The sequence below is a fragment of the Propithecus coquereli genome, unplaced genomic scaffold (genome assembly GCF_000956105.1).
Source record: "Propithecus coquereli isolate 6110/MARCELLA unplaced genomic scaffold, Pcoq_1.0 Scaffold400, whole genome shotgun sequence".
Lineage (NCBI taxonomy): Eukaryota > Metazoa > Chordata > Mammalia > Primates > Indriidae > Propithecus > Propithecus coquereli.
In genome coordinates this window covers 1,092,968-1,116,544 of record NW_012149731.1, presented here as the reverse complement: position 1 = coordinate 1,116,544, position 23,577 = coordinate 1,092,968, and the positions used below count along the sequence as shown (strand labels likewise).

General features: G+C 41.5%; 1 protein-coding gene across 2 annotated transcripts in view; it reads right to left on the bottom strand.

Annotated features, from left to right (window-relative positions):
* Window positions 1-23,577, bottom strand: part of PDZRN3 (PDZ domain containing ring finger 3) — a 266,468-nt gene that overhangs the window by 163,573 nt on the left and 79,318 nt on the right. The window contains exon 1 of one of the 2 annotated variants that reach the window (XM_012652867.1): window positions 5,419-5,641. The exons of the other annotated variant lie outside the window; for it this stretch is intronic. The gene's annotated coding sequence lies outside the window, so the exon portion shown is untranslated. Of the gene's footprint in view, window positions 1-5,418; window positions 5,642-23,577 lie in introns of those variants that run through there. 2 annotated transcript variants of the gene reach the window in all.

Sequence of the window (23,577 nt, the reverse complement as noted above, 5' to 3'; positions counted from 1 at the left end):
TAAAGATTATATTAAAATATAATAAATACATAATACAAAGCATAACGCAATTTTGCCCTTTTCCTATTGGCAAATGTAATGCTATCTCCCCCCAAAAAGATAAAAAAATTTACATAATTTTTTTCTTATTTTTAAACAGAATCTTGCTCTTTTGCCCAGGCTGGAATGTAGTGGCATCATCATAGCTCACTGCAACCTCAAATTCCTGGGCTCAAGCAATCCTCCTACCTCAGCCTCCAGAATAGCTGGGACTGCAGGCGCATGCCACCATGCCCGGCTAATTTTTCTATTTTTTGTAAAGACCAGGTCTCACCCTTGCTCAGGCTGGTCTTGAACTCCTGAGCTCAAGCAATCCTCCCACCTCGGCCTCCCAGAGTGCTAGGATTCTAGGCATCAGCTACTGTGCCCAGCCCACACTTATTTTTATCAAAAGATTTCAAAAAGCTAAATAAAGCAAAGAGAGGTAAAATGACCTGTCAAAAGGTAATTTTTTTTCCTTTGATGAATATTTACTGAGGGCTTCAGGGTGCCAGGTACAGTGCCTGGTGTTGGGGATAAAATGGTGCACAAAATAGGGGAAGGAGGAACATAAGTCAAATAATCCTACTAATACACAACCAGAAACCGTGGTAAGGACAACTACCCTGTGCTTGGAGATAATTTCATGCCAGGACTCAACCACCACCCTGAAGAAATGAAATCTGAGCAGTTCTCCACAGGACACCGGAAGTCACACCATGAGTTAGGTGCAGCAGGCCAGGAATGCTAGTACCTTCCAGCCCAAGGGTCTTTCCCATTTGTCCAAGAATGCCGGGCGGGGGCGTGATTCAAGCGCTTTATCTGGAATTCCATGGTGGAACCCTGAGTCATGAGCACCTGACTGAGAAACAGCCTTCCCTCCCCGCAGATGCCCCTCAGAACCTGCCTAGCCTCCTCTTCCCATCTCCTTAAAGGTGCTCTGGGACTGTCCCAGGTCCGGCCTTTCCCATCACTGAGGGTTCAGGATGGCGAGACACCCAGCAGCAGGGCTGGTGTTTGCAGATGAAGCCAGGATTTATCCATCCTTCTTTCCCGCCCCCACCCGCCACCACCACGGCCGCCAGACCCGTCACAGAAGTTGGTCGAATCCTAGTCCCTTCCTTCCAGCTCCTGCTGGAGGAAAACTTCAAAACCTTAGCCTTTCCTTTCATGAGGAAAGCATTGAGAATTTGAGTTCCTGAGCTCAAAAACAGCTCAACAATGGGAAGTCCGCTGCTTTAAAACAGAAACACCGCAAGTATTTTTTATTTTATAAGATCTTTTCCATTTCCGTGGGGGGGGGGAGAGAATGTAGCGTTTTAGAGACAACAGCTGCTTCAAGTTAATAAAATCTGAATTATCTTTGTTTGGAACCTGATCACTAGTTTTAAGTTTAGAAAGCTGGATTTCTCTATTTCTCTTCTTACGTTATGAATTCTTCGTTCTTGCGGTGGTAATAAAATTGAGTGTGTATGGTTATTTTTTATTCCCAATTCAGGTTAATAATGATACATTTTAAATCCAAGTCCTCATGTCACAAACGATATCAAACTAATGGTTGTAAATAACATAAAAGTAATTACAAATCTGGAATTTATCTCAGCATTTTTAACCAATTAATCTCATTGGTGATTTTCTTCCATTTAGTATTTAAATGTTTTATCTTATGTCTAATGATTAATATTAAATTTCCAAAAAAATATTTAAAGATATGGGAGACTATGTCATTATAATGATTCAAAAAGACATGCAATTTAATAAGGTTTTAAAACATCGTTTTAAATCATTTAATTCTCTAATTAGTTTCAGAACATTAAACACTATTTAGTTTTATTTGTGTCTTACAGAGGAGAGAGAAGCAAAAATAAGTCCAAGTTAAATGGTATGATCTCAATTTTTTTCTACTCATAAAAAGAGGAAAAAACACCACAATATTAAGCGATTATCTCTAGATGGTGGCATTTCACTGTGTCACATATTTTTCTGTATGTTTGAGAAAATGAAAATGTGTAACTTTTACAATTTGAAAAAGATATCTTTAATACATGTTTTTTCTTTAGGATTGAAGAAATCAAATATAGAAACCCTGTTTCCAAAAATAGTCCTCTGTAGTATAACCGGTTATGTGTATATAATGAAAATAAAATCTTTGGCTAGCTCTATACTATGGAAGGAAAGCTGCTTGGGTATGGGGGAAAAAAAAAAAATCTCCAGGAGCATATCTGGAAAGCCAGCAGGCAGATAATTTAAAGAGAAAGAGAGAGAACGAGAAAGTACTTAATATTACCTGAAATGTCCAATTTTTGTATATTGTGATAGTTCCTTCTAAGGCATGAAGTATCATTGCATAGTTCAAAGATACTGTTTGGAAAACTAAATTTTCTTAATCTAGCATATAACAATACTCCCCCATAAAACAAATTACGGTGAACTCTAGAATATCCACTCCATCAACACAGAAATACAGGCACAAATAGATAAACTAGATGATTCATCCCTCCCTCCCTGGCCTTTTGCAGTCAGAAGCACATCCAGCCGCCCAGACACAGAAGTGCGAACGTGCAAACTCGCCTTCCTCCTCTTTTTCCTGTCCTGTCTCCCTCCCTTGGTCAGGAGCTGGGAGCAGAAGACCTGCGCTAAGGTGGGGTGAGAAGTAGGTGGCTCCAAGCCTCTGTAGAATGCACTTCAAGGCAAACACAACAGGTTCCCTAGGCCCCTCGCAAATGCACATGGCAGGAGTGGGGTAAACCCTGAACTTTAATTGCCTAAATATGCAGGGTAAGCTTTACAATAACCTCTTAGATCATGTCCTCTCATAAGCCTGTGAGTGTTGTCATTGGCTCTCACAAACCTGGAACACCTGAGATCTGCACTGCTTGACAGTCATGCAAGAGGATCACAAATGCTTCCAAGGACGTGGGTCTGCTCTGTTTGGCAAGCTGCAGGATGCTCCAAGTTTACTCACGAACTGTTAATAAAGTTGACAATATGCATCTTACTAGGCTAAGAATTAGAGAAAGGCTACAGTAGCATTGACACCCAGCTCCTATCCACAAAACGCTCCACTCAAAGCAATCACAACATCCAGGCAGCCACCATTAACCAATTAGCTAGGGAGGGCATTCTCTGGCTGGTGTCTTTCAGTGGGTTTGGAATTAACATTATACCTACTTGGCAACGTCCTTCCCAACCCAAAGGCTTAACCGGGGCAGAGTTACTCAACACTGTGTTTTTTTTTTTTTTTTTTTTAAAAATATAGTTTCACAGTTTCAGCCCAGCAATATGTTGAACTTTACTTTCTTTTGTTTCCAGTGCCTTTTTATGGGGAGGGGGATAACGAGAACCCCCAATGATAATGGTGTTAATAAAAGATTAGGTTATGACACTCAATGAGGTCTCATCTACAAAATATGTTGACATAGGAATCCAAACAAAAAACCTTCAGAACTTGTCTAAGGAGTCCACATTAAAGAGAAGCTCTCTGTTTGGTATGAAAGCCTCTTAAACACCTCTCACACACTTGCTGATCTCCCTTTTGCACGAGGCTATGGAGCCTTCAACTGATAGGAAGACGCAGATTTCTCTGAGCATGAAAGCTACCTTGTAGAATCGTTAGGGCACGTGATACTCATTTCCCATTTAGGTAAGGAAGAGACTGCTTTTAAAATAAGTTTGCGTTTTAAAAGAGTGGATTTCAATGAAAGATTAAATAATAATATGGGGAGTAGAAGACGTGCTGGTGGTGTCTGAAGGACTTAAGTCTGGCCAAGGGTGGAATATATTATAGTTTCAATGTGCATGCAATTAAAACAAAAGAAAACAAAAGGCTAAACAACTGGAAACTATCTCACCACAATATTATCTTAGTTCTTCCTTAGAATCAATATTTACATTCATGGAGGTCATGTGAGCAGACAGTTCATTTACAAATCACGGGTAATATTTTCTGTCAAGGGCAAAGCAGCCCTGTCACGCGCACTGTCCCTAACAGGATAGAATTAGCATGCTCATGGTAAAACTTATGTCTCTGTAGGAGTCACCTCCCCACCATCTGTGCCCAACAGGGCCTGCTCTCAAGTTAACCGACAATCTGCACTTATTAACATGACTTTAATGCAATAAGGCTTGAAACGTTTTTTCCTCAAATCTCAAGAGAAAAAAACCGTTTGGGAGACCCCTTTTATGTGCCAAGTGCTGTGCTAGACGATTTGCACATATCCTCCAAATTTGATGATCACAAGACTCCTATTACTTAGAATTATTATTGTCCCCATTTTACTGATGAAGAAACAGAGACTAAGAAAGATGGAATCGGATAGAGGGCAGAATTCAAGCCCCAGGTACTCCCCACCTCCCGACTATACAAAGGTGTGTTTGGGAACAAAATCCTATGGAGCCCTGTTTTTAGACAGATGGAGAAGCAAGACCTTCCATGAGAAAAATCATTGCATCGTTGTATCCGTGGTAGAAGAGCTGGGAAATCGTTTAAACGTATCTGCTCAATGGCAGGTCAGACACGTTTTGCTCCACAACTGGAAATACTCAACCTACTCTTCATTCAAAGCAGTTTAAATGCATCTTTGTAAGCTCATCTGTATCTGCCCCTTTTCTCATAATCTCGGGACAGAAATGTTCTTTGGCAGATGGAGCCCTTTCCATCAGCATCGGATTAATTTTACAGAGATGGAGACGTGTTAGCACAGCCAGGGCTGAGCCTCACTCATGGTCTGGAAAAAATGCATTATTAAGAATCAGAGTCCTTAATACAGAAAGCCCCCTAGGTCCTGGTGACCGTCAACAAGAGTCATGGCTCATGTGCATGAAGTGAGTTTGGCACATTTGTACACTCAACTCTATTTGCAAGGTCTAAATGTGTTGGTCAGAGAAACAGGGAAAGATGGGGGGTTGGGAACCAAAGAGAAGAATAAGCAACATGTAAACAGCTCATCTGGGGAAACCATTTAAAAATTAAGTGAATTTGCCTATTAGCATGTAACCTAACCATGGAAAGGGATCCAGACAATAAACTTTACACAAAGACTTTCTCACTTTCATTTAGGAACTCTTCTCACTGATCTACTGGGTGGATGAATAAAATATGTAATTTGTCTGAGATCTGTGTTTTAAAATCCTAGATCTGCAAGGATGATCGTTTGTTTTTACATTTGCCAAGCTGCGTGTTGGTGGAGCTGCTTTTAAAGAGAAGTGGTCAACATTCTGAAAGCTTCCAACCTTTCAACCATTGGAGCTCGCCCCTCTTAGACAAACTCCCATACCTTTTCCCTTTTTCGTTATTGCTGTGACCACAGCAAGCTGCATTTTTGCCCAGGGGCTAAGACGGACTAAGCATGCCAGTTGATTCCTCAGCAATTCAAGAAGGGAAAAGATTGCTGCACTCACCAGGGAAAGCCAGGGTGCAGAGGTCTAGAGCTTCCAGGACAAGGGACATGGCTTCTATTCGCTAACAAGAGACATCTCAAGTGTGTCCTAAACATTTGGGCGCCAGCATGTGGAAGCTTTATTTGTCAGCATTTCACAATGCTCGTCCACTCACTCCCAAGGATACAGATATTATCTGAGAAACGCTGAACCGAACTACTATTGAAAAATAATGCACTCACATAACCGACACAGCAAAGGAAGCTGTGGTCAGTGCTCACCTGCAGATGCTTAAGCACTTCTCTACCCATTTTCTGAGGCATGTGTTTGGGAAATTTTAGCCAGAACTCACAGAATACTGTGTCTCAATTTCTGGACAAACTTAAAAAAAAAAAATTCTGTTTCCTCATTTCCTACTGTCACTTTAAACAAATAATCACAACTTGGTACAGTGAACATCACAGAGAAACCCAAATCATCTTTTATGGCTGGAAAAGCCGTTTGTTTGTTTTCCACTAGGAATCCATGTGAGCTTGCTGAATTTCAAGATCTATCTGCTTCCCAAACTCCACTGCCAACACTCACCGGGAAATTTATAAATTTTGGTCAAAAACCATCTTCTGATCTGAGTCGATTTCTAATCTCTAAAGCAGCACAGAAAAGCTTAAGTCCTCACAACATTCATGGAGATGCATGAAATGACATCTCGGTGTTCCCTTCCTACCTCTCTACATTGCACATAGCAGGAGATAACTAACCTTTAATGCATTAATGTCAAGCAGATAAAGAGTCCAAGAGAACTTCATTACCATCACCAAGGTCAGAACTAACAGAAGAAATCCAGTAGGTGAATGTAATGAAGACCGAGTGTGCACACAGGGCGCCCTGCACTAGATGGGCATGAGATACCTCTCCTAGAAAACTGAGCTGAGAGGCCCCTGGCATTAGGAGGTGTTTCATTAGATTGAAATTAAACACGGTTTCCAGAGTCCCTTTGGAAAAATAAAAAAGTCCCCATTCCATGTAAATTACAGGCAAAATAGGTCATTACTCAGACCTGACTTTTCTTTTGGAGAACCTGTGCTACAAAACCATGCTCCCACCCCACAAAACTATACAAAGGTCACCCCATCTAACACATGCCATCTACTTTTTCTGGCCTTCATTTAGTGCAACTGCTTCCGAAGCTTACATAATGTGGGGCAAAATGGATGCGTACTCCCCACCCCACAGAATCAAGGCCTAAATAGACAGCACAGCAACATGGCTTTTGCGCTTTACTTTTTTTTCCTTTTAATTTGGGGAGAAGGGAAGAAAATTCTTTATCACAAAAGGTTCCAAGATATGCTTCATTCTTAAGGTGAGAAGTAACTGAGAAGTGTATCTCCTTTAAGTGGTACTGTCAACATACAACATTTCTAACTCAGCTTAACCTTTTTTTTTTTCTATAAATGGAAAACATGTTTTCAGACTTTCTGGTGGTACTTATTTTACTAACCACGGGCTGTAACTTGCCAAATTATATTTTCTGTTTAAAAAAAAAAAAGGGTGGAGGGTGGATGAGCTAAATAAATCAAAAGCAGTGTTTAGGAGAAAGATAAGCAGACTTGCAGAAAGGACATGCCTCTCATGATCACATTTACAGACTAAAAACCTTGTATTTTTAAAAAAAGTTACCTGCTTTGACATCTGAGTGTGTTGACAATTTTGAGTCTGAAGTCTAACTTCTAGAGCTACTGTTTTTACATAAATTCATTTATAAATCGAGACATTTGCCTACCATGGGTGTCTGCAAATTTCCTATGATAAATAATAGGTTTTTGAAATGCCTGAATTTTCCACCAGCTTACAGCAGAGTTAAGTAGTCGTGACAGAGACCATATGGGCATAAATACCAAAAATATTTCCTATCAGGCCTTGAACAGAAAAAGTTTCCAATCCCTTCTCTAAATGCTTACTGAACTCTTACAACATCCTATGAGGTATAATTATTATTCCAATTTTACAGAAGAGGCAACTGAGGCCCAGAGACGGAAAGCAATCTGATAGAAGTAACACAGCAAGAAGATGCAGAGCTAGGACTTGAGGCGGTCTGACTCTAGGACCCAGGTTCATAACCACAATAACATCTCTCTGTTATTGGTATTATTGTAATTATGATCACAAACATGCACTATCTTGAACACATACCTTCTTCCCTGGGCTTCTGGGCTGCTGTCAGCATGGTTGCTGGTTTAGAGGCTGTTTCTCTCATCCAGTCTTTGGTATCCTGCCCTCTTCCCAGCTCCTCTAGCTCTCTCTGCCTGAGCCATGCCTTCTAGAGCCAAACATGTGTAATTATACATCCAAATATCCCCAATCTGGGGCCTGACAAGGCCAGCTGAATCATTTAGAGCAGCCATTTAACATCTCGAAAATTCAGTGTTCCCATGTGAAAAAGTTTCTGGCAATCTTGGGAGCCATCCGCCGATCTTGCAGGGCTATTCAGACTTCAGCCATTGTCTCCCCGCTACTCTACCATGTGTCCTAGTCCCACCTTTTACTGAAACCAGCACCTAGATCTGTTCTCACTGGCAGCCATGTGGCCTCAATTTGGGGTATGTGACATGGGGGGCCGGGATCTCTTGCCCTGCCCTATCTGTGTTCCATCAGCTCCTCTAGCACCTGTAGCCAACTTCACCTTTCAAAGCCTGAATGGCCTCGCTGAGGTTTCTTCTCTGCTCTGCACTTTCTCCGTGGGTTGACGAGGCATTTCTAGTTTTCACCTGATCTACAGGATACCCTACGCCCATTGGATGATCCAGTCCCTCTTAGGGCTTTTCACTCTTCCAGGTCATTCCTGATGCCATTCAGGAACTTTCCTTCTCAGCTTCATCACCACCACCCTCTCCCTCCCCCATAATTAGCAGTAAGCCTCATAATTTAGAACCCAGGCTCTGAAATTCAGAAAACATGGGCTAGAATCCTAACGCTGCTACTTAACCAGCTGTGCACACCGGGCAAGTTTAATCTCTAAACTTCACTTTCTCCATCTATAATATGGGGCAGTAACATAATTATTGTGTTGCCAGTAAAGCTCTAGCACACTGCCCAGCATACAGTAAAAGTGCTCCATAAACGTCAGGTAGTTGCTCTCTTATGATTTTTATTATTACCACCACTATCAATTTCTACTTTTACAATATCAAAGTTACCCAAGCATAGAATTGTTAAAGTAACTTTATACACAGTATTAGACAATATAGCTCTATACAATATTGTATATACTGCCTGTTCTCCAGGGCTATAGGGAAATGCTATAACTACTACAAATTAACAGATGTGAATAAGTCACTTAACCCCTCTAGGCCTAAATCTCCTCATCTGAAAAAGAGAGAAGGTTGGATGAACCGATAGTTAATGTTTCTGAATGTTGTCACTAAGAATCAGGCTGATAAACCTGATAAATCAGGCTGATTGCAACTTCCTCTATGCCTGGGAAGAAAGGACAAATCTTACAGGTTTCCAAACAGACTCTTTGTTGAAAACTATGTTTCCAATAAAAAAATATCCTTGTTCTCATACAAGCCAGGTTTGTCTTCATTCTTCAAACCATTTCCTGAGGCTTATCCTGTAAGTTAAGGATTTTCATGTCAAAAAAATGAGTGACATCTGAGAAAAGTAAAATAAACTGGATACCTTTTCTCAACTTCAGCAAAGTCAAACACTCGAAAGCCTGAATATCCAGAGTATTAAGGTAATTAGGAAAAAGGCAAGGGAGTACAAGCTTGAAATTTCCAGATATGACATGATCATTATTTGACAATTTTAAGTTATATTTCAAATTTCTGTTCTATGAGATAGGAGGAAGGATAGTTTGATTTTTGCAACTTTGCAATTAGACTTACTTAAACCAATTTCTTTTCCTGGTTTACACAAAGCAATACCTCCTCTAATATAAAGAATGCAGAAAATCTCAACTTATAAACAGGCATGCTCACAAATCTTTGGATTAAAGTGCGATTTTAAAACCTTATCGAATGTTCACATGACCTGTGAGTACAGCATTCAACTCACAAAGAGAAAATACTGAAGGAGAAGCTTTATCCATAAAATTATTAGGAGGAAAATCTGAATTTATGGCAGGAAGTCTGCATCAGAAGAACCATCACTTTGTCCCAATTTTGAAAAACATTTGTTATCTGAGAGCAAAAAAACACATCCATGAAGGGGCTTCAGGAGGATAAATCTGGTATGGCAATGACCACTTATTGTCTACTCCTCTCTTTCCTGCCTTTTCTTTCATAGCACAACCCATATTTTATCCACCTCAGAGAAAGTGAATAAATTCCAATTGGTCCAAGCCATTCATGGTAATTTATGGTCCATAATTAGGTTAGGAGTATAACCCATTCTGTCCAGCAAACCTTGAATGAGGGGCAGTATGTTCTAGGGCTTCTGGGAAAGCTTCTTTCACACTTTTGGAGACAAGGGACTGATGTCTTGCTGGCGTCTCTGGAGGCTGTCATATCTACAGGCAATGCCTGGACCTGTGGTGGCCATGTTTGACCATAAAGAGACTACTCTGACATGCTAAGGATGAACACAAAGAACGTACTTAGGTCCCTGAGGCCACTGAGCTACTCAACTCACTGGGAATCACCCAGTTCTTGTAATAAGACAACATGCTTAAGCTACTTGGATTTGAAATTTCTATTACTTGCAGCCCAAACTACCTACAGTAATAGAGTTGGACCAATGGAAAAATATACGAGAAAAATCTCATTGTTATTAGACATGTGCTAGGAAGGTCACCCAGAATGAAACTCTTCTTGTTCACCCCTATGACAAGATGTTAAAAGAACAAGTTTTAAGAATCTGGTAGTTTGATCAATGTGGAAATCTATCACTGAGGAAGGAGTTTTTCACAGTTCTCCCTGATACTTCCAACATCAACGTAGACAATGCCTTGATTATCTCCACATGTTGGACTCTGCAATCCATAAAATGGGGACTTAGGAACAAGACTTCCAATCTATATATGAATACGACAAGAATAAAAAAATTAGTAACTACAAAATCTGTAAACAAATGCCAGGTACAATCGTTACTACAAATAAAAGCGCAAAATCATGACCTGAGTTCCCAAAGTTTAAAAATTCCTCAGAGGTTTAAAGCAAAACTGATAATTAACAGATTTTATCAATTCTACTCAAGCAGAACAAGCACTGAAACTGCTTCTAATTCAAAGTCCATTGAATTAAAAAAAAAAAAAATCCTCCAAAGCAAGTCTTATGTATCTGCCAGACATGATCCAGGGAACTCTAGACATATTAAAGTATAAACCTGGTTCGTTTGTGAAAATGTGTTTTTGTAACAATTCTCACCCCTCAAGTGGTCTTTCTTCAGTCTATTTTTTTGCCTTTTGAACATACAGGCAAAAATATGAACAGCTGAGTCTTCAAAACTTCGGCTACTATCATCCTTCCAAAAGCACTCACAAAGGGCCTCTGGTGTGTCAGGCACTGTACTAGGGCAGCAGAGATACAAAGATGGGGTCCTTGCCTTTATGGAGTTTATGTGTTTATGTTCTAATGGTGCAAACACACTAATCAATATAATTAAATAACACCCACCACTTGAAAGACCAATAAAGAATAAGAAATGAAATTAATGGCTAATGTTAATAAAGACATAAGTAAGGGCTCTCTTGACAGGTAAGAGATACACTACAAGGATAAGGGATTAGGGATAAGAATTAAGGATAAGGGGGACCCAGCCAAGTGAAGAGCCATATGAAGCCAAGAGTCAAGAAGAACGTCTGCTTTCTATTTGAAAGGAAGCCCCAAACCACCTCAGTGACCTCATCTATAAAATGGTACAGAGCGTCACCAACCTGCCCATGTGCCCAGAGCCAGTTATGACAATGGACAGGAAAGTCCTCTTCTTTTTAAGTTCAAGTTAAAAACCCTACAAATGATTAAATGCCTTTATTATGTCTTCCCTGAAAGAAGCAAGAGGCTTTAGTTGCTCCAAAAATAACACTCATTGCTGTCATGTTTCATACTGCATCTCTGAAGTGATAAAATTAAAACTAGTTTTGAATTGAGAAGTTTTACAGCCTGTGAGATACCTGGAGATCCAAAGGGCTATGTCTCCCAGTGAGAACTGAGGATAACCTTCTTACACAATTGTGGCAAATGGATGTCAATACCATAATGATCAACATGAGCATGCTCCCAAACTGCCTTCCAAATAGTCAGCAAGTGAGACAGACCCATGGCAGGTGTAGGATTCCTGGGCAATTCATTTGATAGGGCAGCACGTGGCAGCTTGGAATTTGCTGGCCAACAACCAAACCCTGTTTGTGGCATACTCTTTTTATAGCCTTAGCTCCTAATACATGATATGTGCTACACAATTACATAAAAAGTAAATAATCAGCCACGGCTCTAAGAGAAAAATAAAATCCTGTGATTAAAATAAGTGACATGCATATTTTGGGGCAGCACTTATTTGATTAGGGTAAGCCAGATCTACCTTTTTTTTTTTTTTAAAGAGATTTGCACTGTTTACAGGGAAAGGGTAACAAATTACAGAGCCTTGTTGAAATTCCTGTATAGCCCTCAATCAGATGAAAAAACTGAGGTGCTATGCAGTAAAATACCTTGTCCAAGGTATGTGCTACAGCCAAACTGTGAGCCAAGTTCATCTGATTCTAGATCATGTGTCTCTTTTCTTCATCATGGCGCTTCCCCTGGTTAATCATGTTTGATTCTTCTCTATTCTTTGATTCATTGGAGGAATCACATTTTTGAAGGTCCTTCCTAAAAATTTCAGTCCCTAAAGATAAACACGAGGAGCCCAGAGAATGTTGTATGAAATGAAGACCAAGTTTCTCTCAAAACAGCCTCAGGTGAACAGGGAGAATAAGCAGCTTAGTGATCTTTAGTATGGAGGCTGGGAGGGAGGCGGCTGACCGTCACCGCATACCTGTGCAGTGGTACATATTTCCAGTCTCTCGCATGTCATGTTCTTTTGAGCCCCTAGGCCTCTACACTGACAACTCCCACTGCACGAAATGCCTTACTCTTCTTCTCTGCTCTCCACTGAGATCAGCTGCTCTTCAGCGAAGCCTTCTCAGAAGCCCCCACCCAAGCCCCGTACGCACGTGCGCGCACACACACACACACACACACACACACACACACACACACAGACACTGGGACAGACACCCCTGTGCCACACCTCAGACTTAAAGCAGTGTTCGCAGGCATCCTCCTCATTCTTCTGGGGGTCTTTTCCAGGCAGGACCTGAGGTTAAGTTTCTCTTCCTCCCTGGAGCTTAGCACGGTGCCTTAGAGTCATGAGTTCTAACACACACTCACTGAGACTGTCCCAAAGGGGCCATGTGCTGGGATGGGCCAGATGAGGGGTGACAGCGGTGAAGACAAGGACTGTTGAGGGGTTGACAGTAGGGGCTCTGAGTCACCTCACATTTACCTTCTGTGCCACTTTGGCCATCTCTTAAACACCGTGACTCAGTTTCCTCATCTGCAAATGAGAGTGACAGTCCTGCTTGCCCCCTCACAGAGCTGTTTTCAGGATAAAATGCAGGAGGCAGAGAAGGCTCTGGAGCCACTGCCACCTGAGAGGGGCTGAGAACATGATTCCACGTCTGCCTTCTCTCACTTTCTGTTCCCCGACCCTGCTTCATCTTTCTGCCAAGCACTTACTACCTCACTGACACGTTAGATATTTGGTTTCGCTTATTGCCTGGCTCTGCCCTACTGGGGCTGAAAGCAGCATGAAGACGGGACTCGTTTTCTTCTCTGCTGTATACTGGCACCAAGGACAATGATGGGCACACAGGAGGTCTAAGTGTTTCTCCAGCGGATGAATGAACAAACCAATGAATGAATGATTAAATAAATACTGATTGATTCATGGAGCACACATCTAGAAAAGACTTAATGAATGCTGACAAAAGACTACGAACTGCTCTTTTATGGCAATAATTTTAGGCATATTTCATTTTTTGTATTGGTCACAAAGTAAAGGCTGCACGTGAATAAAATTCTTGAAGTGATTTTTTATTTCACACTAGGTAACATAGGAATCCTTACCCCTGCATGTGACATGTCCCCAGACTCTGCATTATGTAATTAACGTGGCATTAACCCACATGCTCACTTACTGATAGAATTATGCATTCCCAGAGACCTCTAGAAAAGAAGGAATTTTCTCAGAAAATCCATTGCTCTAATTGATCAGCTGCCTAAATGCAGGTTTCCTCCAAGGTTAGCCTTTGACTGCTCTGGGGGCAGAGTTTTCCTATTTGCAAGGACACGTCTGTGGTGGCCTGTAGGAGCCGCCATCCGTGTGGCACTGGTATCAAGTTTCCACCAGCATAGAGAATGGAGAAGGAGGAGGATGAAGGTGCCCACAGGAAACAAGACCGAAGGCTCCATAACCTCTTCTAGGACTCACAACTTCCTTAGAGGTTCCTAAAAAATCTTTTAAGGTACTATTAATAGCTTTGATCTCACTCTTAACATTCTGTAAATGAATTTTCTTTTGTTAGCACCCATCTACCTGGCTGTGGGCAGAAGTAAGAAAACTTGTGCAGAAGATAAACACAAAACTCCTAATTTTTATCGTCATCATAGTTACCTGTTCTACTTGCATGGAATCTCTAAATTAAAAAGCGTCGTTATATGCTGTCCAATGTATGGACTAAGTTTTTCAAGATTTAGTTTTATGAAAGTAAATCTTCACTATGGTTTTCCTCATAATGAGACTAAAACATTTGTCAACACTACACACAACCTCAGTCCTGTGGCAAGCTTCCTGTACTATATCATCCATACTCTAAATGCCCTGAAGTGCTTTTATTTTTCCTATTTTTAAAAGGTCTTTGTATCCCTTTTTTCTCAATATCCAGTGGTGAGAAAAGTGATTTATCACCTGCCACACTACCGCTACTCAGTATTCCCACCATAAATCGTGCCTTTGTGACAAAACCTTTATCTTAAAAAACAGATACCATCAACCATTACTGCTTTTTATGTCAATATCCTTTTATTTAAGAATGACTCTGTTTTCATTATAAATCTTTACACATATCAGTGGAAGACACATCCACAGCAAATGCCTTCAGCGAGGGGCAACGCAGCTGTAGTTGCATTCTCACTTCTAAGCAGGGGAAAAATCCCTAAGTAAACACATTTCACAGGGGCTAGGGCTGAAGGACATTTTTCAAAGACCAGTGCCATTTGGTTGAAGTCAGCTCCGGAGGGCCACATACCTTTTCAATCAAAGCCACAGCTGCGGGGGTGAGAGAGTCCTGCCCTGGGAGGAGAGCCCTCTGCCTTTATCTCCCCTGAGCAGGCAGCCCCCACCTCATCCACAGACCTGCTCCAAGCGTTAATCTCTGAGTCGGCTGCTCAGAACCCAAACAGCAGCAGCAGAGCTGTGGAAGGTGGCGTGGTCACCAATGCGTACTATTTTGAGAAGACAGGAACACATCTTCCCCTCACTCCAATCCTCAGGCTGGGACAGGGTGGAGTAAAGAAAAGAAGATGGGGATTAGGTTTGGGGAAGACTTCCTAGGCACCTTTGTACTTAACTTGAACAAAAAATAAGATGATAGTTTTTAGAAATTTAATTAGGTTTACGTCAACAGAGTTCTGATTTGTCCAAAAAAAAATTTTAAAAATCATTTCATTTAGCGTCTTTCTTTTACAGATAAGCAAGCTGGAGTGAATAGCTAGATTTTAAGTGTACAAAGTCATTCTCTTTTCAAACGTGATTTAAAAAATTAATAAAAATAAAACATCAGATCTGTTCACTCATGGCTATATACTTTCTAAGTTTTGACCTGCTTAATGTGTGGTCATGTGGATTGATTTTCTTCCTCTATCTCTTTAATCCTTCTTTTAAAGATTTTAATAAGCTCTTCCAAAGTAACAAAGTTCATGTGGTTAAACTGCTAGTTGCCAACTGAGTTAGTGTAGAAAGCCAATGCTGTGCTGTATTCTAGCAGACTCTAGTAGACTTGCAAAGAAGGAAAAAGTCCTGGATCCATTCATCACAGCACTTAGAAATGTCATTAGCTTCCACTGGTTCCTTGGAATGTATTCCTCGTCCACAGGCCTCAAAATCTTGCATGGATGTCAGAAAACCAAGCTATCTGGTGATCTCTGTGTGAACAGCTCCCATAAATCACACTGTACATTCTGGCTGTCAAGGTGCACAGAACTCAACACAGTTGGTTGCATCCTGCTTCTAAGTATACCTGAGTCGCTGCAAGCAGTTGGGACAGCAGTATGGAAAAGAAGCCGACCTGTCCCAAGCCAGCAACTAACTAGGTACTAATAGAAATCATCATGCCAACCCAAGAGGGATCCGGAAAAGAGGGAGAAGCTTTATTTTGCAAGAGAGCCCCCTCCGTTTTTAAAAATTAAAAATGCAGATTCCATTACGCATTTGGGAAAACTAGGCATATATATCACTTGGATTTGAATGGTTTAATGAGAAACCTGGAAAAACTTCTGGAGTTTTGAAAAGATAGTTTCTGGAGATTTCAGACTGGAGACCTGAGATAAAGTGAAAGTATCACTCAACTCATTAGCAAAAAGGGAGGTTTCAGCTCCTTTGTGTCCCGCAGTGTGCTGGGATTGTGGTTTATCTTAGAACCTATAGCGAGATACAGAGGTTGGGTGTTGATAGTTGGCTGGTAGAAATGCTGATTAGTTTTACCTGCTCCAAAGGCCTCTGCCTCTTTGAGGTCCTAAGGTGACCCTCTCTAGCAGGACAGGACCCCAGAGCAGATCACCAGCTAGGCAAGATCTCCAGGGCCTTCAGTTGCCAGGGAAAGACAGAGTGTATACAAAGCACCCCAAGACCATGTTTTCATTACAGGGTACAAGTGACAATCTAGAATACAGGTATCTGGAAGGATGAGGGTGGAAAGTGAGAGGGAAACCATCCTCGAAGATGAAATCCAGCTACCAAGCCAGAGCTATATTTCAGAAGCAGAATTTTGTAGTTGAGGTTAGCAAACCACAGCCTACAGGCCACATTTGGCCCACCGCCTGTTTGTTTTAAATAAAGTTTTATTGGAACACAGTTATGCTTGTCCATTTACATTACTGTCTATGGCTGCTTTCACACTAGAATGGCAGAGTTGAGTAGCTGCTACAGAGGCTGTCTGGCCCCCAAGGCTGAAAACATTTACCATCTGGCCCTTTACAGGAAAAGCTTTCCAACCCCTGTACTATGGAAATAAACCAATGGTGAAAGCAAAGTGACACAGATGATTTTCACTCTTCCAAATCTATACAAGCCCTTCAAAAATACTTTATAAATCTTTAAAAATAGCGTATCTATGTATGTGTGTGTGTGTATCTATCTATCTATATATATTTGACCCCTCACAAAGGTCCTTATCACAATCAGCTCAAACATTAACCCATGTTGTAACACTTTTGAAAAAAAAATCACTGCAAATACAGAAGGGTGTTTCCATCTCACTCAAGATAAACTCTCTAATTCTGCCTTGCCACAAATGCAAACTTTCGGCTGCTAGGAAGAGCAACATGTAGCTAGACTCTTAGTACATCCTCTGGACATGAGTGGTTTACAGGAGTAGCCAAGAAGGCCTGAAATTAAAAGGGAAAATGCCCTTTATTCTAACATCACAGAGAAGTAACAGTTGTCTGGATTAATGAGCTGGCTCTAGCCCTGTCCGATATTTGACACTCAGCCTGAAAAGGGAAAAAAATGTCAAACATTAATTACCTTCTAAAGCTAAAGGCTGTCCTTTAAGTACACTCTAACCCCTCTCTTGGAGCCTCTTGACTGCTAATCTCCTTGCCATCAAGAAAACCTGCCCCAGTATAGACTTGCTTTCTGGGCTAAAGCTACCTAAAGCTTCTAAAAAGCAACTGAGTACTTGACCATGCTAATTAGGCAGAATGAGCTTGTATAGCTGAGAAATCCTTCTTGGCCACACCCCCAACACTTCTTTAAAAACAGAAATGAAGTCAATGGGTTCAGTCCAACGCTGAACAAGTACTTTTGAATAAGCACTGTTATTTGAAGCAAAATAGCCTAAAGGCAGCAACCAGTATTGACTCAACCTAAAAAACATAGAGGTGATTTTGTAAACGAATTCAATGTTCCCCCCATCTAGCCGCTTTCTGTCTCTGGCAGTTCAGCCCTGTGTTGAACAACCCTTCGCTGACATGCGGTGCGGTCCTACTGTGGCATGCTGTCAAACGGGACTGATTCTCATACCTCTCAGCTCAGCAAAGGGCTGCAGTACGATGTCAGTCACTGTTTTGAAGTGTGGTACAAAAGAGCAAAGTGATGTTCTGTTTTGTTTTTTAAAAATAAAAAACTTAGTAAGTTAATATAGCAGAAAATCTTCAAGCTCTGAAGGATTTCATCTTTTTCAAAACAATCAGTACTTCTATAATTCAATGTGATCGCCTACAAAAGTAGTGAACTTAAACAGCATTATACTGTACATAAAAGGAAGAACAGGGTTTATAATTACCCAGCTAATCCTTGAGAGTGCTTCCAAACAAATATAAAGCAAATACACTATGTGTGCGGTTTGCAGACCACAAAGGTGTCTGCAACCTAGAAAAAGCCTGGTTCCAGTCCCACCTCTGCCACCCCTCAGATGAGGGGAAGGGCAGCAGGGCCTGTGGCTCCACGTGCCTCTGTTTTCTCATTATACAAGTCATGTCACTGAAAGTTCAGGCGAAATATCATGGAAAGAAAGAGAGAAAGGGATGGCGGATGAGGAAATAAGGAAAGGAGAAAAGAGAAAAAATGAACTAAATCATCTTTAGTTATGTTGCTATCATTCTGCAAGGAATAACTATACATCCTTTAGAAGAAACTACATGTGTGTTCACACACACACACATAAATACACAATGCGGTAGGGAGCTGCCTATTTTCTGCCAAAATCTTTCCTTTACCTTCCCCTACCCCAAAATGAGGAACTGAACTCTATCCACTGCTCAGGATGGGAGAACAAAGTCTAAATCAAGACTGATTAAACTAATGCAGTTTATACACCTGACTATAGGTGTTACCCAAAGCCCTTCAAAAATAAAGCTGATAGAAAAGGATAGTCACCTACTATACAGTAATATAGGCTGAATGAAACTGTAGGCTCAAGACCTAAGTTGCATTTAGCCCCTTCACAAACCTACAAGTCAAGGCAACCACGTGTCTTTCCAGGCTCCAGTGTGTGCCAAACAAGAATGCCACAGCCCTGACTTTTCAGCAGGCACTTTTAATGTACCTCTCTGTGAGTGATCAGCGACTCAAGCTACAAAAAAGTAGAGAAACAAGTTTTCACAGTGATATAAGTAGAATTCGAAGTTCCCCCAAAATACTAAGAACTTCATCTTTTTTAAGACAAGTATCAACACCAACCACAAATTTCTTGAAGCACCTGTTGGAATCATCCTTTCACATTTTTAAATTTTGCACCATTGAACTCACTGATTGCATACACTTCTTGACAGAAACCAGTACTTATTTATCCCGTGTCCTGCAAAAGCAGGACTTCACAGATTTGTCATCTTGTTGGTGTGGGTTACTACACATTTAGAGTGATAGATAAAGAAGTCAAAGTGTTAGATGTAAGAGAAATTTCTGGAGAAAGAATCATGAGAACAAATCAGAAAAAGTAAGAAAAAAAAGTCAGACTAAACCAAGTACAACACACATTTTCAAGACACCCATTTTCAATGCCTCTAGTAGCGTGGACTGCAAGGCTGTCAAAACGTTCATTTTTGCTGACCTTAATCTGCAGTGTGATGTGATGTTTTGGAACATGACTAAATTAATACTTTTCTGAATGAAGTAGCTGGCTCATGCATGGCTGATGAATCATTCTATAAAAGGTCAATGTTTATTCATTCATTCTAGCAAAGAGACTGTCCCTGCTTTCAAACCCCAATTGAGAGCTTAGTATGTCTTTCCAAAAGGATCTCTGCAGAAAGAAGAATGTGGAGGACAGCTTGATCAATCCAAGAGATTAGGAACTATTACATGACTAACTTCTGCTGTGAGTGGATCTCTGTGGAAAGTTCTGCACATGCTTTCTTCACTCATTTATGTTTTAGTTTGTAAACTCAAAGAATGCACATAAATCCCACATGTAATCACAGATGCAGGTGTTTATTACGACCAGGATTAGTAAAGAATAACAGGAACCCTTGGTACTGGAGGAATCTATGCTAAGTGCATCGTGTGCCATATCTCATTTATTCCTCGTGCTCTCTGTCCCAGGGAAGACGTCCTGAATAGAACAGGTGCACAGGCTCCCTTGCTCCACTGGCTTCTAGCTGGGACCTAAGTCAATGGAGCGTAGCAGAGGAGAAGCAAGGGAGGGAGGAGAAATAAGGCCCAGATATGTGTCCCCCGGCTCCCTCCCATGGGATGCCTCTTGACAGCAGTGCCCCCCCAGAGATCACAGCTCCCCTCTGGACAGCCCTCTTCACAGGCTGCCCTTCTTTTGGGTTCTAGTAATGCCATCCTCTTCTGCCCTTCAAGCTGAAGGCTGGTCACAGCATGGCTTCTAGCCCAGGTTACTGCCCCATCCTCTTTCTCCCCCTACACCAACGGTCAACAAACTATGGCCCAGGGACCAGATCCCACCCAAAGCCTGTTTTCGTTTTACCGGAAGGCACACCGGTTCATCTAGGTACTATCTGTGTCTGCTTTACCCTAGAGCAGCAGAGTTGAGTAGCTGAAACAGAGTCCACAAGGCCTGCGAGGCTGAAAATATTTACTATCTGGCCCTTTACAGAAGTTTGCCAACCCCTGCCCTATACTCTTCCCATATCCATGAAAATCATCCTCTTATTAATACTTACTAACCTCTCCTAATTTATCTTAAGTGTGCCATCTGTCTACTCCTGGGATCCTGAATGAGACAGTCCTCAACTACTTCTACAAAGTACCTTTAGTTACTATAAATTATTCCCATTACATAGTGGACAAGGAAATTTAAGATCCCCTCGCCCCTGCTTTTTTTTTGAGACAGAGTCTCACTCTGTTGTCCTGAGTAGAGTGCAGTGGTGTTATCACAGCTCACTGCAACCTCAAACTCCTGAGCTCAAGCAATCCTCCTGCCTCAGCCTCCCAGAGTGCTACTAGGGTTATAGGCATGAGCCACTGCGCCTTGTCTAAGATTCCTTTAGGAGGAAATGTTTATGTGAAAAGGAAGGAGAGGGAGAATGAGTTATATTAAAAAAAAAAATCTGCCAAAAAGGGGTTGAGAGACAGAGAGAGAGATTGGGGGAGGGGGGTGACTGATTAATTTTATAGGTGAAGTGCTAAAAATCTGTCAATATAGTAAGGATCCAGAGCATTTTTTTCTTCTTATTTAAAAGATAAATTAACAGTAGCCAAGAATCCAAGTTTGCTTTTAGAGACCAATGAGGAATCTGCCTCCCTTGCCATTTCCTGCTCTTTTAGCTTGGATATGAGAAACATTAATATTTCAGTTAATGAACTGAAAAGACGTTAGGACAGAATTCTTCCTCCATCCATGAACTGTGTGAAAAAATTACACGGGAACTTGGTTTGCCAAAGGAAAATTACATGGCTAAATGCAGTTCCTCTTAGCCAGTCCCTAACTCCCTACATTTTGAAAAAACTCAGTAATATCTGAAGATAAAAATTTTCCAAGATATACCAATTTTGGAAGGTCCCTGCTATGGTCTGAGTGTCGTTGTCCCTGCCAAATGCATATGTTGTGATCTAATGCCCAATGTGATAGAGCATTAAGAGGTGAGTCCTTCGGGAAGTGATTACGACATGAGGCAGCTGCCCTCACGAATGGGATTAGCGCCCTTATAAAAGAGACTCAAGGGATCTCGTTTGTCCCAAGTGAGGACACAGCAATGAGGCACCACCTCTGATGCAGAGAGCCTTCAGCAGACACTGAATATGCCAGCACCTTGATCCTGGACTTTCCAGCTTCCAGAATTGTGAACAGTAAAGTTCTGTTGTTTATAAATTGCCCAATCTATGGTATTTTGTTATAGCAGCAAAAAAAGGGTAAGACAGTCCTACTCCATGGGGCCGAAGAGCAATAAACAAGATACTGTTAGATAACAATAATAATCAATCTATGCTACCAGTTATTCAGCACATTAGATGTACCAAGGCCTGTACATGCTTTATGTTCATTTTTTCATTTACGGATTCCAACAAGATTATTTTTAAAGTACAGCTATGATTTCCATATTTCAGTTCAGAGCACGGAGGTGAATAGGTGTTGAGAATTAGCCCAAATTTGTAAATGACAGAGCTTTTCTGAACGCGGTACACTGCAAGCTGCTCGCGCACACGCGTGGGCCTCACTGCTCCAGAAGCAAGCAGCCTGCCACTGAGGACCTGACTACAAGGGTGCAGCTCAGGGGTTATTTCGTCACCACTGCACCATTGATCTTGAAACTCCTAGTGGTTTAAAGCTGTTGATGTGGTTCCAACCCTGAATGGACAGGCAGACTGTTTGCTCCATGGTATCTATTCTAGTAGGTATGAAGTATGTGTGTGTGTTTGTGCGTATACCTGTGTGGACACGTGTATGTACATCATAACATTTAGATTAAGCTCCTTCAGGCCTCTATAGAAAATGTTATAAATTCCGAACACACTGAAGAAGCAGTGATTCCAGGTAACCTTAACCTGTGAAAGGCAGACCCTTCACCTCCCCAAGCCTCCACCCATCATTTCTGTTATTTGGTGCCTCGTACCCTTGAGCCTTCATATTCTGTGAAGTGTTCTGTGTGTGTTTATTTATCCAGTTGAACACCGAAAGGCCACGTTAGGATTGCGTTGATCTTGACTGCGGGAGAACATCAGTTTTCAGGGCTTTGTCTAGGACCTTGCAAAGAGCTTCAGAAAGCTTAACAGAGGTCTGTGGGTGGTTCCAAGGAGTCCGTGAGTCCCACGAAACTGCGCACACATGGGTGAGGCAGAGGGAATGAGAGACTACGAGAATGAGCATTTTTTGGCAAGAAGATCCAGAGCTCTCATCAGATCCTTCTGGGGTTCTGTCTCCCCTAAACCACAAAGAATCTCTGAGATGAGAGATAGCGCCGTCCTCTTCCCTGCGGTGCAGCCAGCTCACGCAACCACGCTGGCTCAGGCAGGGAGCAAACACGTCAGCATTTTCCTCCCTCTTCCTCCTCATGGGCTAGAATGTTTTCCATCACTGTCCGTATTATGCCTTACTCACCACTAACTCCGAGTGACCCTGTGATGTCAGCAGGCACTATTCCCTCCAGAGTGCAATTTGACACAGAGGAGAAGGCTGGATTGGACTCCATCCAAATGGTTTCATTACTCAGGCAACAACAGGGCCTCTGCCATGGCTGTGGCTGTGGCTATTTCACCTGGGAGGCAATCTCTTGACGTCCAGCCTAAGACTCAAAATAGGACTTTATTTAATCTTGACTCCAGTTCGCCTGCAAAAAGTGCATATGGACCTCGTCCTATACCTCTTTGGACATCTGTGGCTGGGTAACTCTCCCTAAATGACTATGTTTTGTTATTGCTTTACGGTTTTGTATCTTGCTTTATATTCATAAAATTCTCTTATTCTGAAATACCATACAGCTGCCTTTACAGCATTCAGTCAACGATTTTGACATAACACACCAGAAGCAACCAATAACAGGTTTTATGTCAGTAAAATGCCCTTTTTGGGGAGAAGGGGATAAATTTGAGGGTTTAGGGTTTACTCAAGTATAAATTCCACGGTTCAAACATACTCTTATATACAGAACAACAGACTTACACAAACACATAAGCAGCACTCTTTTGGGGATTCTTCATAGAAGTGTGTGTGTGTGTGTGTGTGTGTGTGTGTGTGTGTGTGTGTGGCGGGGGGAGGGGACTTTCTCTCAGTCAGCTGAGTAGGTAAAAAGAACTAATAGTCTGCTCAGTATGTTTTCTAATTTTCTCTACATTTTAAAACAGACACACTAAATGCTCCCCATGCTATGACCATATACATCCAACTATCTTATGTTAGTTTTTGAATAAACGTGACTCTACTTTTAGAAGACACATCCATCAATAACCAGCCTCGGAATTTGAAGGTATGTCTGTGTGTGGGTGTGAAATGTGTTATCATTTACTTACGTATATTTCATA